The sequence below is a fragment of the Cydia amplana genome, chromosome 13 (genome assembly GCF_948474715.1).
Source record: "Cydia amplana chromosome 13, ilCydAmpl1.1, whole genome shotgun sequence".
NCBI lineage: Eukaryota > Metazoa > Arthropoda > Insecta > Lepidoptera > Tortricidae > Cydia > Cydia amplana.
This window is the reverse complement of record NC_086081.1, coordinates 623,414-636,661: the sequence shown is the minus strand read 5'-3', so window position 1 is coordinate 636,661 and position 13,248 is coordinate 623,414. Positions and strand designations below refer to the sequence as shown.

Genomic DNA, 13,248 nt, shown 5'->3' with positions numbered 1-13,248 from the left:
TCGCTGCATGGAAACAAAAGAATATCATATTTACTGACTTTGTTTATTCAACTTTAGACTTTACTACGCCCTGTTAAGGTTAAATTTGAAATGCGTCTCATTTTAAAGTAAATTCGTTCATTTTGAAAATAATTTATTGTATACCTGCACTTGCGTTGGCTCATTAAATTAGTTTCATAACATGTGTTCTATCATTTTTTGGGTTCCGTTGCCAAAATGACAAAAACGGAACCTTTATAGTTTTCGCATGTCCATCAGTCTGTCAGTCCGTATGTCACAGCCATTTTACTCGAAAAATATTATATAATATATTGTAGAGGGACACTCCATAAATAGTAATTATTAAACATGTATAAACCTAAAATTACAATATTATTTTTTAGGGTTCCGTACCCAAAGGGTAAAAACGGGACCCTATTACTAAGACTCCGCTGTCCGTCCGTCCGTCCGCGTCCGTCTGTCACCAGGCTGTATCTCACGAACCGTGATAGCTAGACAGTTGAAATTTTCACAGATGGTGTATTTCTGTTGCCGCTATAACAACAAATACTAAAAACAGAATAAAATAAAGATTTAAGTGGGGCTCCCATACAACAAACGTGATTTTTGACCGAAGTTAAGCAACGTCGGGCGGGGTCAGCACTTGGATGGGTGACCGTTTTTTTGCTTGTTTTGCTCTATTTTTTGTTGATGGAGCGGAACCATCCGTGCGCGAGTCCGACTCGCACTTGGCCGGTTTTTTTTTAATAGTGGGTTTTGGTTGTCACCCAACGATATGTTTATCTTTGGTTGTGATGACTGTAATTTCTCATAAATATGACCTTACCGTGTACGAACGTTGGCCTGGGATCGAAATCCTATAAATTAAGTAAACACATTTAATAATTAATAGGCTCACTTTTGCGTAAAAAAATAATCTTTTAATCTTTACAACTAGCTCTATAAAATCTTTTAAAATAGATAGATAGATTAGATAGAATACTCTTTATTGGCACAACTCAGTAAAAAGATACAAAAGAAAAGAACAATTGATTATATGTAGAGAAGAGAGACAGACAACAAGCGGTCTTATCGGTAAAGAGCAATCTCTTCCAGACAACCTTTGGGTAGCGGAAACAGAGAAATAATCGAAAAGGTAGGTGATGTAAAATCATTATGGAGCCTACGTTTACACACACAATCCCATTGAATAAACATGCACATATACGAAATACAAATAGACATACATAAACATACATATAAATATATACTTTTGTATAAAATAGACCGGAATATAGCAAATATGACAGCAGCATGTCAGCCATACAGAGTAACAATAAATATATGCTATACAAACTGCACTAAGGGAGAGAAAAAAAATGTTTTTAAGTAATTTTTTGAAAGCATCAAGAGATTGAAATAGGTACCTACTTAAAGCTTAGAAAGATCAACAACCCTTTTTAGCAAAAGGCAAACAGCGATTGAGTTTAAAATTAAGCTCCCTTTTAAAATCTTGGCAAATTATTAATACTCGTTCGTTTCTGATTCCCCAAAATAATTGGATTTTGCATATTAAAACAATGGTTTTTTTGTATGGCCGCGGAACGAGAAGTCATTTATAAAAAGAACTGTAGTCGCAATCACAGAACTAGAATGAGGCTTAGATATACTATTACTTATACTTAATTACTTTTAAAGATACACCTAATTGAAGAGTGCAAAAATAATAATTAAAATGTGTGTTTTAAAAGGAAGCCAGTATGAACATTTCCTGAGTGTCTCGGTATATCCTAAACCAAATAGTCAAAATACTGGATAATTTTTTACTGGAAGTGATCCCTTAAAGGGATAAGTTCGCTTTTGTACTAATCACGAATGTTATGTTTCCTGTTATGTTTTGATTTTTGTACAATAAAGTGTTTTACTACTGATGTAGATGTAGATGTAGCCATATCACTAGCCATACTCTCCGTAGTGAATTTATAGTTCATACTGAACAAATTTTATTAGACATAGACATAGACATAGAAAATTTTTATTTAACACCACATTGAAAAATGTTTACAGGCAATGCTACAAAACATTACAAGCCTTAGAATTAAACTTAAATAGGCACAAATTTATTTGTTTACATGTAGATATAAGTTTTTTTAAATTATGATGCTAAAAAGGAGCGAACCTCAGCATGTGTTGCAGCAGGCTTACCTACTACAACGCTGGTTTTCAGGCCGACCCTTCGTACAATACGAATTATCTTGCTGTTTGTCGGAAACTCTACGGCTAAGACTATTTTAGTTTGTGTAGAAAATAATATAGGTATGTATATATATGTCGAAGAGGGAGAGGGCTAATTGTGTGGGGCTATTTATAGCGTGTGGTGGGCATGGTACCTCGATGTATTACTTCACAGCCAAAATAGTAGGTATGCTACCAACGCATAAAATAAACATTCGGACTCATTAACCATACTAGTGCCTACTATATTTCAGTACTAAATAATCAAAACGACCAATCACTATTTGGATCCATAATTATTTGAATCAAAATAAAAAGATCACATGAAATCGTTCAAATCTTTATTTTACAAAAGTAAGCTTCTAATGGCACATAAGAAATCAAAATAACACTTGGAATAAAACACTTAGTTAAACGGTTAAAGAACGTGAGAATCTATAAGCTTTCAGAATAATCCTTCAGGTATAAGCCTTCAGGAACGTAGCGAATTAGGCACGAGCTTGGCTAACGTCCGATCTCTAGCGCGGTCCGATCAAGAAGAAGGAAGCCAGTTCCAGCGGCGGAGCCAACCGCTCCCGCCTCCAATTCAAGTTGATAAACCTGCCTGACCAGTCTACCAACATAACGACAAAAATGCCCACTCGTGCCTACGTTCACTCAAGATATACCTCTTGACGTTCCAAAGCCTTCTACCTGTCATCTTAGTTCAATAATACGCCAATAGATGGTAGCGTTATTCACTACGCAACTTTTTTATTTCGTTACAAGCAAATAATACGTAGCCAAACATTGCTAATCGACTTTATACAGGCGTTTAAAGCTATGAACTGTAACACTGCAATACGTCCTTCTGGTGTCTCGCTCCGACATATATATGTTTATGTTTGTGTATGTATTTATAAGATTATACTGTATGATACTATGACATATGTGAAGATAGGTTTAATGTTTAGGCTAAATAAATACTTGGGTAATAAAGTATATATTGAGGAAATAAATAACATGAATGTAATAATTTTACTATAAGTAGGTACTGAGATTAACAAAGTTGAACGGCGCATAAGTACGATTTCGACCACTACAGATACGACGGTTTTACTCTAGTACCAGGAGGTAGCGTGCTTTGAAATTCCAGAAGTTGTTGTTATGGGACCAATGCCGAAACCGCGAAAAAAAAGCGGCCAAGTGCGAGTCGGACTCGCCCATGAAGGGTTCCGTATTTAGGCGATTTATGACGTATTAAAAAAAACTACTTACTAGATCTCGATCAAACCAATTTTCGGTGGAAGTTTGCATGGTAATGTAATCATATATTTTTTTTAGTTGTATCATTCTCTTATTTTAGAAGTTACAGGGGGGAGACACACATTTTACCAGTTTGGAAGTGTCTCACTTCAGTTTAGAAAAAAGCGGCCAAGTGCGAGTCGGACTCGCCCATGAAGGGTTCCGTATTTAGGAGATTTTGACGTATTAAAAAAAACTACTTACTAGATCTCGTTCAAACCAATTTTCGGTGAAAGTTTACATGGTAATGTACATCATATATTTTTTTTTAGTTGTATCATTCTCTTATTTTAGAAGTTACAGGGTGGAGACACACATTTTACCACTTTGGAAGTGTCTCACTTCAGTTTAGAAAAAAGCGGCCAAGTGCGAGTCGGACTCGCCCATGAAGGGTTCCGTATTTAGGAGATTTTGATGTATTAAAAAAAACTACTTACTAGATCTCGTTCAAACCAATTTTCGGTGAAAGTTTACATGGTAATGTACATCATATATTTTTTATAGTTTTATCATTCTCTTATTTTAGAAGTTACAGGGGGGGGGGACACATTTTACCACTTTGGAAGTGTCTCTCGCGCAAACTATTCTGTTTAAAAAAAATGATATTAGAAACCTCAATATCATTCAATTCAACAATTCAATTCAATTCAATTGAAGACCTATCCATAGATACGCCACACGTATGGGTTTGATGAAAAAATTTTTTTTGAGTTTCAGTTCTAAGTATGGGGAACCCCTAAATTTATTGTTTTTTTTCTATTTTTATGTAAAAATCTTAATGCGGTTCACAGAATACATATACTTACCAAGTTTCAACAGTATAGTTGTTATAGTTTCGGAAAAAAGTGGCTGTGACATACGGACGGACAGACAGACAGACAGACAGACAGACATGACGAATCTATAAGGGTTCCGTTTTTTGCCATTTGGCTACAGAACCCTAAAAATGTCTGTTTCATACCTCCTGGTATTTCCGGTGGATGCGAATGTGATGCCGCAGATTTCTATGGCTGGGGCCCGTTTCTCAAAAGCTTGTAACTTGTAAAACAAGTGGAAGTCCCTTTCTAACAACAGCTGGCAAAAAGTGACATCCGCTTGTTACAAGTTACAAGCTTTTGAGAAACGGGCCCCTCGTGATAATATCATAAGAACTTCGGCCTATAGATCAAAAATCAGAAATGACAAGAAATACGCTCCCACGCTACGCTAATAATTTACGATGAAGCTTAGATAATTAAAAAGTAAGACGCCAAAACAACTTCCAGTAACAATTAGGTCCGTAATCCCTTGCGCAAATATTATTCTCATTCAACTCAAGACAACGAACCCGAAACGGTGTTATGACTTCATAATTGTTCAAGCGTTTACCACCTTTCTTTTAAGGCAACATGAAGTCAACGCGTGAATCAAACTTTTAATTAAGCCGTCCCGGGGAGGGTTGAAAAGGGGTTGAAAAGGGTTGATATAGTGCTTCATTTGGCCGTAACTTAATAAGAGGGAATAGGGACGCGTTTACGAGGAACTAAGGGCTGCGGGATGGTCTAGTTTGGGAAAAATGGGCGAGTTAATGATGTCTTGTTAATTGGGAGTGTCTTTGGTTGATAACTTGATAAGCGATATAAGCAACTAGTGTCAGTAAAATGTGAAATAGGGCAGTAAGTGGGTACTTATATTACAATTCATACTAAGTGTTTAATTTACAACACTTAAAATGTTTCTGTGATTTCTGAACCGAAAACGAAAATTATTTTTTTGATCTAAATATGTAGGAACCATATGTTAGATAGTATTTTAAGGAGAACACGACCGGACACCTGCAGTTCGTCATGTGCGTCTAATATTGGTCGACAGACCAGGAGCTGCCCAAATAAAACTTATTGAATGATAATGATAAAAAATTGAACGGTTGAAGATTTTTACCTACTTACCAAATTATGGACCTACATAATATATATTAAACGGTGTACCTAAAATGCGTCCAGCTCCCGAGCTCTTCCGTGCGACATTCCGATATGTCCGCAAACCGCACCGCATGTTGCTCGGAATAATATCGGACGTGTAGGTCGAGTGCTATGGCTTGTTTGACCTTTGCTTATTTATTATGGTCTACCTTTATTGCATACACATAATTATTTGTTTTAGTGTGGAAGTCCAAATATCCTCATAGTATAGTATACTTCCATAATGTATAATATTGTAGATGAAGTATTAGGATTTACTTACGGACCTGTGAGCTGTAGAACTTGCCAAACCTCTTGGCCCAGCCATTAAAAAAAATACAAAACTGAATGGACAAATTATGCAATTTTGGTATTAAGAAAAGGTAATAGGGTAGATATTTTCTGAAAGGGTCGAATGGATTTACCCGAGTTTGAAGTTAAGCGACAGAATTATGAAATCTGCCCACAACACAAAATGGGATTTTAAAGTTCAATTACTTCAAGACGACCATTCCGTATGTTTAGCGACATCCCCGACATCTAGCCAGATTGCCGTATTTATTATTTACGTCGCGAACTACTTATTGTGCGCCATCCGAACGCCATTGTTCGCGGACAACGACAATTCTATTGAAATGTTTCGTGACAAAATATTTCTTGACTCTAGCTAAGAAAAATAAATATTATCTAGCTAAGAAAGTTAGCAAAATCATAAGATTGAGTCTTTTGTAAGTCTTAAAAAGGAGCGTAAAGCCATTAAAAGAAAGTAAAGGGAGCATTAGAAGGGGAAAAAAGACTTGGCGCCCGCGTGAAATTTGCGATGAAAGAAACGGTCATCGTGCGGGTATTTTGCTTTTAACTCAACTACTCTGAAAGATTGCTGAAGGAAGGTTACCTAATGTTATTCAACCGTCTGTAATTTATCTGGGCATGTTTCAAAATTACTGTCTGAAATAGCGTTCGCAACACACATTGGTACAGTCAGCATCAGATATATCGGAGCGGCCAAGCCAAGGTGCTCACAAAAATCTGACTGAACACGCCTCTATTGTCAAGGTATTCTAATACCTTGACAATAGAGGCGTGTTCAGCGCGTGAAAGCAGCAGCGTGGTACTTGTACGCGTTCAGATATTTTTGAGCACCTCAGCCGCTCCTATATATCTGATGGCGACTGTACTAAAAAAAGTTTGGTGAGCGCAAAATTTGGAATGGGAGTAGAGTAGGTATAGAATTATTTAGGTTTAAGAATAACGATATCGATAACCAAACAATGATACGTAATAAATACAGGATTGTACGAGGATTACAAAAGGCTCCCAAAGGGTAGTAGAGGCCAATTCGAACGTACTTACACTGACATCAGAATGATATCTGAATGATGTCGCTTAGTTATCGCGTTTTTTTTGGATTTGAGAATTATTATTATAATCTAAGAATCACGAGCTATTTCTATCCTTAGATGAAATAAAATATCCTAAGGTTTTTATTTCCATTCCGTTACTATTTTTCATTGACTTTGTATGGCGTTAACGGAATAGAAAGATCGAATAATCTTCTTCTTTGACCAACCCTCTTCCCAGCTCATCTGTGGTCGGGTCTCCTTGTAAGTTTGCGTTTGCGTTTGCGTTTGTTCGGGTTGTCTGCGTAGCTAGGCTGTCCTGGTTCATCTCTTTTTGTACTTTGGTCCACCAAGTATCGGTGGTCTACCTCGTCCTCTGAATCGGTTTGGTATGTTCAGGACCTTTTTGACTACATATTCATCCTCTCGCCTGAAAATGTGTCCGAACCAGCGCAGTCGGCTTTCCTTGATTTTTTCCGCTATACCGGGGCTACTTTTACGATCCCCTCACGTGTTCGTTGCGGACCCTATCCAGACGTGTCACACCACCTGCCCATCTAAGCATCTTCATTTCGCTCGTATGTAGTTGTTTCTCGTGTACTGCTTTAGTAGTCCAGCATTCAGCAGCGTACAATAATGCAGGTCTCACTACTGTCTTATAGAGCTTTCCCTTTGTTCTAATGGGCATTTTGGGATCACAAAGAGTTCCGGAGATTGATCTCCATTTAAGCCATGCCATATTTATGCGGTTGTTTACATCTCTATCGATGTTGGCATCTGGTGTGATTGTAGAAAGATTGAAGAATGTTTGGATATTTTGGAAGACTTATTCTCCTATTAGGATTGAAAGAACTCGTGATTCTGAGTAGAAATAACGTTCAAATTCAAATATAAAAAAAAAAGATATGCTACTTTAAATAGGTATTGTATTTACCTAAAACAAAACGATACCTAAAATTGTCCAGATATTCGAATATTAGTTCGAATTGGCCTTATAGTTAGCCTCAACGCAAAACATCGTAAAACCTATGATTATTGCGATTCTATCACACCCTCCGCTTGTTATAAGCAAATCTACGAACCTGGGGTAATCTGGTTAGTGAAATGTGTTTCGGTCTCATTTTATGTGATTTGGAATCGGGAACGCATAAAACGTTGAAAACTGCTCGGAATAAGTGCGGTTAGCAGTAAATTCACGTACAAACTACTCAACTATACGAGGGGTGATAAAACGGATCGGCTTGGGAACATTTATATAACAAAGTATTTTTAGTTTCTTGAAAAACGTTACACATCATCATTTTGGTACTATTAAAAAAGTCTTAAGATTTTTCTTCGTGTTTTTCTTTCCCTACCTTGTGCGTCGCAGTGTCTGCCATCTTGTGGCCTAAATTGAAAACTTAAACTTGTCGGTTCTTTTACCTAAGACGCTTTGCGTCAAAAAGGAGGGGGCTCTTACAACACAACACAATAGAGTTAGTAACTGAGGGCCACTTGTGCTTTCCAGGGTTAACCAACTAACCCTCCCCCCCATGTAACGCGCCGTAACGTTTTTCTGTACCCCCCCTCCCCCAAGTAAAACGTTACGTAACCACCAAGTGACCATTTTTTTACCTAAATGCCACAATTATGTGGCGTAAAGTACCGGAAAGTCGCTAATTAAAATACCTTTTTTGTTTTAATCGCGTTAATATTATTAAAAACAATGTTACGTAACGCGTAGTTCCTAGCGCAGTACAAACAGCAATACTCCTAACTGTACATCGGTACAAAAGGCATAAGGTCCACCGCTGCGCTGTACGTTAATGCAATTGACCATTAACCATTATAAATTGAACCGTAAACTGTAACCCTCCGTTACGATATACGGTTCAATTTGTACCGTGTAACATGTAAGACGTTGTAAATTGTAACAAATGTAAATTGTAACAAATTGCAGTTAACGTTCGGCCAATACTGGTCAACACACATGTCAACACCTTTCGTTTCTGATTCGGAATAAGTTCCAAATATCTCAAAAACCGTGAATCAAATTCCTGTTCTTTATCAAATCCTCGGCATTGTGTTGTTGTTTGGAGTTTTCTATCGGGATTAGAACTTGAGCCTTACTTATAAGATCCTGGGATCCGGCATAGATGACCTCTCGTAGACACCACGATATGAATATCGTAATTACAATAATAAATAAAAGTAAGTTGATACCATATAGGTACTAAAGAAAGAGTGACCAAGTGTCCTTCGGTGGCGGAGGCCGCAAGTAAGTAGGTATTATAGTTGTTTATTTACTACAGGAAATTCCAAACTGATACATCGCTTTACGCGATTACTTCTGTATTCTGCGCGATTACTCATATAAACAAATCTAGTCGTACCCATAGGCCCGGTATCAGGCGTTCACTTGTCTCATTTGCCTGTATTTTATTTGATTAAAGCAATGTTGCAAAGCTGTAGCAAATAAATTATTTGATTGATTGAAAAGGTTTTCATTTTTCTTAAGAATACTTTTTGCCTGTAATTAGGCTATTTGGGCACCAAATTCTTTAAAGGATACCTAATTTTTTATTTTTTTTTATTTTAGCCTAGTGAGCCGCTCCGGCATCGCATAGATTAACAAATTATTCATTTAAACTTTCCTCAAGAATCACTCTATCGATCATCATCTTCCTCGCGTTGTCCCGGCATTTTGCCACGGCTCATGGGAGCCTGGGGTCCGCTTGGCAACTAATCCCAGTAATTGGCGTGGGCACTAGTTTTACGAAAGCGACTGCCATCTGACCTTCCAACCCAGAGGGTAAACTAGGCCCGTATTGGGATTAGTCCGGTTTCCTCACGATGTTTTCCTTCACCGAAAAGCGACTGGTAAATATCAAATGATATTTCGTACATAAGTTCCGAAAAACTCATTGGTACGAGCCGGGGTTCGAACCCCACACTCAATCACTCTATCGATACCACATGAAAATCCGTAGTTTTTGAGTTTATCGCGAACATACAGTATACACACAAACAGACAGACGCGGCGGGGGACTTTGTTTTATAAGGTGTATTATAAATTTTAAGATGTGGCCGTATTTAAGGCACCATTGGTTCGAGGTATCTAGTACTTAGTGATCTGTGGGATCCGGTAACAGCGAATTCGGTACGCGAAAGTATTTAGGTCATGTGAACCAACTCCGTCGATTTGTATGGATGCTGGTGTCAATTGAGCATTCCTGATGTATGATCGATATACGAGCAATATCCGTTCGAGTATGCGTTCATTTTACATATGTGACGTCCCTAGGGTAAAGGTACCTGGCGGTTGGCGCTTACGCTAAGTATTAACGCCGCTTCAATACTCTCCAATACATACCGTAACTAGGTAAAAAGTAAATAATAATTAACTTATTGTATGTGATGATCGATCCTTGTAAATAAACATCACAGGTCAAAAGGATCAAAAGGTCACAGTTCCAAACAAGATAGGCTGATATCGTTCGGCGAACTGCATGGTACTTTGGACATTATCGCAAAACCAGTGCCGTCTAATAAGATTCTAATACGATTGTCTCTGCGCGTGAGCTCTGATCTGCTTGTAATTGGACCGGCCATTGATAGCCTTACTACAAACAAACAGTTAACAGACACAGAAGGCTCACTTTATGATTCAAGAACCTACAACTGACACTCAGATTGTGATACAAGCTTAAAAATTGAATTTCCACTTAGAGTAACCACGGAAATACAACAGACGTAAAAATATTGTAGACTGCGACACGTTTCGGCAACACTGATAACCTGTGCAGGTCGTATTCTCAATATCAATAATGTGCATGTGCACGTAGACTTATATCGACCTTATATGAACCGTGATTACCTTTTGTGTTGTTTTCGAGCTCCCGATATATCGACGCAGTTACATGCATCTTGTTCACGGGTACTGAAGATAGCGGGTCAAAGTTGTGTAGACCGCGCTCGGTCTACCTTCATTCGTTCTGCAGAACATTCTCAAGCAAGCAGGAAGGCGCAAGTTCCTGGAAAATTACACTAGAGTTTAATGCAAATTTCCTTGTTTACTGTTTCTAACTTTACTACCGGTTTGCATTCCCTAGACACACTAAGTAAAGCTTCAACATAAATACTACAGTTTAGAGACATTTGCATTTGTTGTCGTTTTTGTGAGCAGATTCGATAATTTTACGATTTCTTTCAATCGATAATTTTCTTCAGCGCTTTGACATTGTTTGTTACAAAAATGACAACTTGTTTACGTATATGGTGACATCATGTTTATAATATTTTTTTTTAATACAATACATCTGTGTTAACAAAAGTACGACTATTTGCTTTTAATGCAATTGATAGGTACAGCTATTGACAGAAATGTATGCAAGAACAGACTTTAAGACCGAACGAGAAATTTTAATTAGTTTATCCTCAGTTTTATACATCGATAGACCGATAGACATGGCTCTAGCTTATATTCTATTAGGTCTATCCACTGTGGCCTATTTGTTATATCTTTATTTCACTCGTACGTTTAACTACTGGAGGGACCGAAATGTCCCGGGACCCGCGCCCGTTCCTCTGTTCGGGAACATAATGGAGTCCGCTTTACGTCGCACACATGCAGCATTAGTCATGGAGAAAATTTACCAGAATTTTCCAGATGATAAAGTAGTTGGAGTTTACAGAATGACGTCACCATGCCTCCTGATCCGAGACCCTGACATTACGTAAAACATGTCATGATTAAAGATTTTGATAATTTCGTGGATCGTAGTATACATTTCGGCAGTAAACAAAATGGGTGATAATATTTTCCATGCTGATGCGAAGACGTGGAGAATATTGAGAAACAAATTCACGCCACTGTTTACTTCAGGTAAATTGAAAAATATGCTGTATTTGATGAAACAGAGTAGTGACAAAGTTATGAAACACGTTGAAGAGTTAGTCCAAATGCAACTTGAACAAGAAGTTTATGAACTCATGGGCAACTTCACTATGGGGTCTATAGCAGCTTGTGCGTTTGGTCTAGATTTGGACCCGACTGAAAAGAGTGCTACAATAGAAGCATTAAAAAACATAAATTACAAAGTATTAGGTCTCACTGACGCCTATGAATTAATCTTACTGTACCCTGGACTTATTAAATTTGGTGTTTCAGTTTTTCCTGATGAACTAGTAGAATATTTTAAAGGGCTCGTAGCTCAAGTCACTGCTGCAAGAAACGGAGTCCCAACAAACAAAAAAGATTTCATGGATTTACTATTAGAGATGAAACAATCAAACACATTGCAGGGAAGCAAACGTTTGGAAGGCAAGGACGCAGACAGTTTAGAAATAACGGAAGATTTAATGGTTGGTCAGGCTTTTGTGTTTTACGCTGGAGGGTATGAAACATCCGCGACCACAATGTCATACATACTGTACCGCCTTGCTTTAAACCCGGAGATTCAGGAGAGAGTGGCTGCTGAAATTGAAGAAGTCTTCGATCGAAACGGTGGTGAAATAACATACGAAGCGTTGAAGGATTTAACATATTTTGATAGAGTTTTCTATGAGACTCTTCGCTTGCACACGGTAGGAGATCCTCTTCTTCGCGTCGCTGCTGAAGACTACAAAGTACCAGGAACCGATGTAACTCTTCAAAGAGGACAAACAGCTATTATTCCTATAATATTGGTTTTCACTATGATGAAAAGTATTGGCCCGATCCATTAAAATTTGATCCAGACAAGTTTAGTCCAGAAAATGTGGCTAAGAGACATTCAGCAGTGTATCTTCCCTTCGGTATTGGACCGAGGAACTGTATCGGGGCAAGGTTTGCGAAGATGCAGATCCGCTTGATGATGGCAAAGCTGCTCAGCAGGTTTAGAGTGGAGCCAACGGAGCACACGTGCCACGAGTTCCGGTTTAACACGTACAACCTGGTGGCGTTCCCGATTGGAGGAATCAGGATGAAGTTGTTGCCGAGACATTAAATCTTTGAATATTTATGTACCTAATAAAAAAATGATTTACTTCTAAAGTTAAAGATATTTAATTACTCATTGAAGTTATGGACCATAGTATATCACATAATAAATAATAGATACTAAGGTACAGAAGATACACTCACTAACAAAACGCGTCTTTTACGACAGATATTGACCGGTAGGTGGCACAAGCGCGAGCAGGCGTCCGTTCCTTAGCAGTGCGCGGCAATTACTATGGCTAGACACCAAACTTGGTGTGGGCCGCATGTACTTGTAGGTACTTGTAGCGACGCGACGAAATCGCGGAGTGAGCCACGCCTGGTTTTAATACTGGAATAATTATAGGGGAGGTTGTTCGGTACTTTTGTATATGTACGCACAAATACTACGTATTTTCGTTCATTATTTTCAAATCGATTAATACTTAATCGACTAGCATATTCCAAACGGGATAAGCCTAAAACGGAACGCTTTTCTAAAAGCGCGCAACACTGAAAGCTTGAGTGTTGC

At 38.1% G+C, this 13,248-nt stretch overlaps 1 pseudogene; it reads left to right on the top strand.

Annotated features, from left to right (window-relative positions):
- The first annotated feature begins 11,181 nt into the window (after positions 1-11,181).
- LOC134653668 (cytochrome P450 6B4-like) lies at positions 11,182-12,744 on the top strand (annotated as a pseudogene).
- Positions 12,745-13,248: the final 504 nt, after the last annotated feature.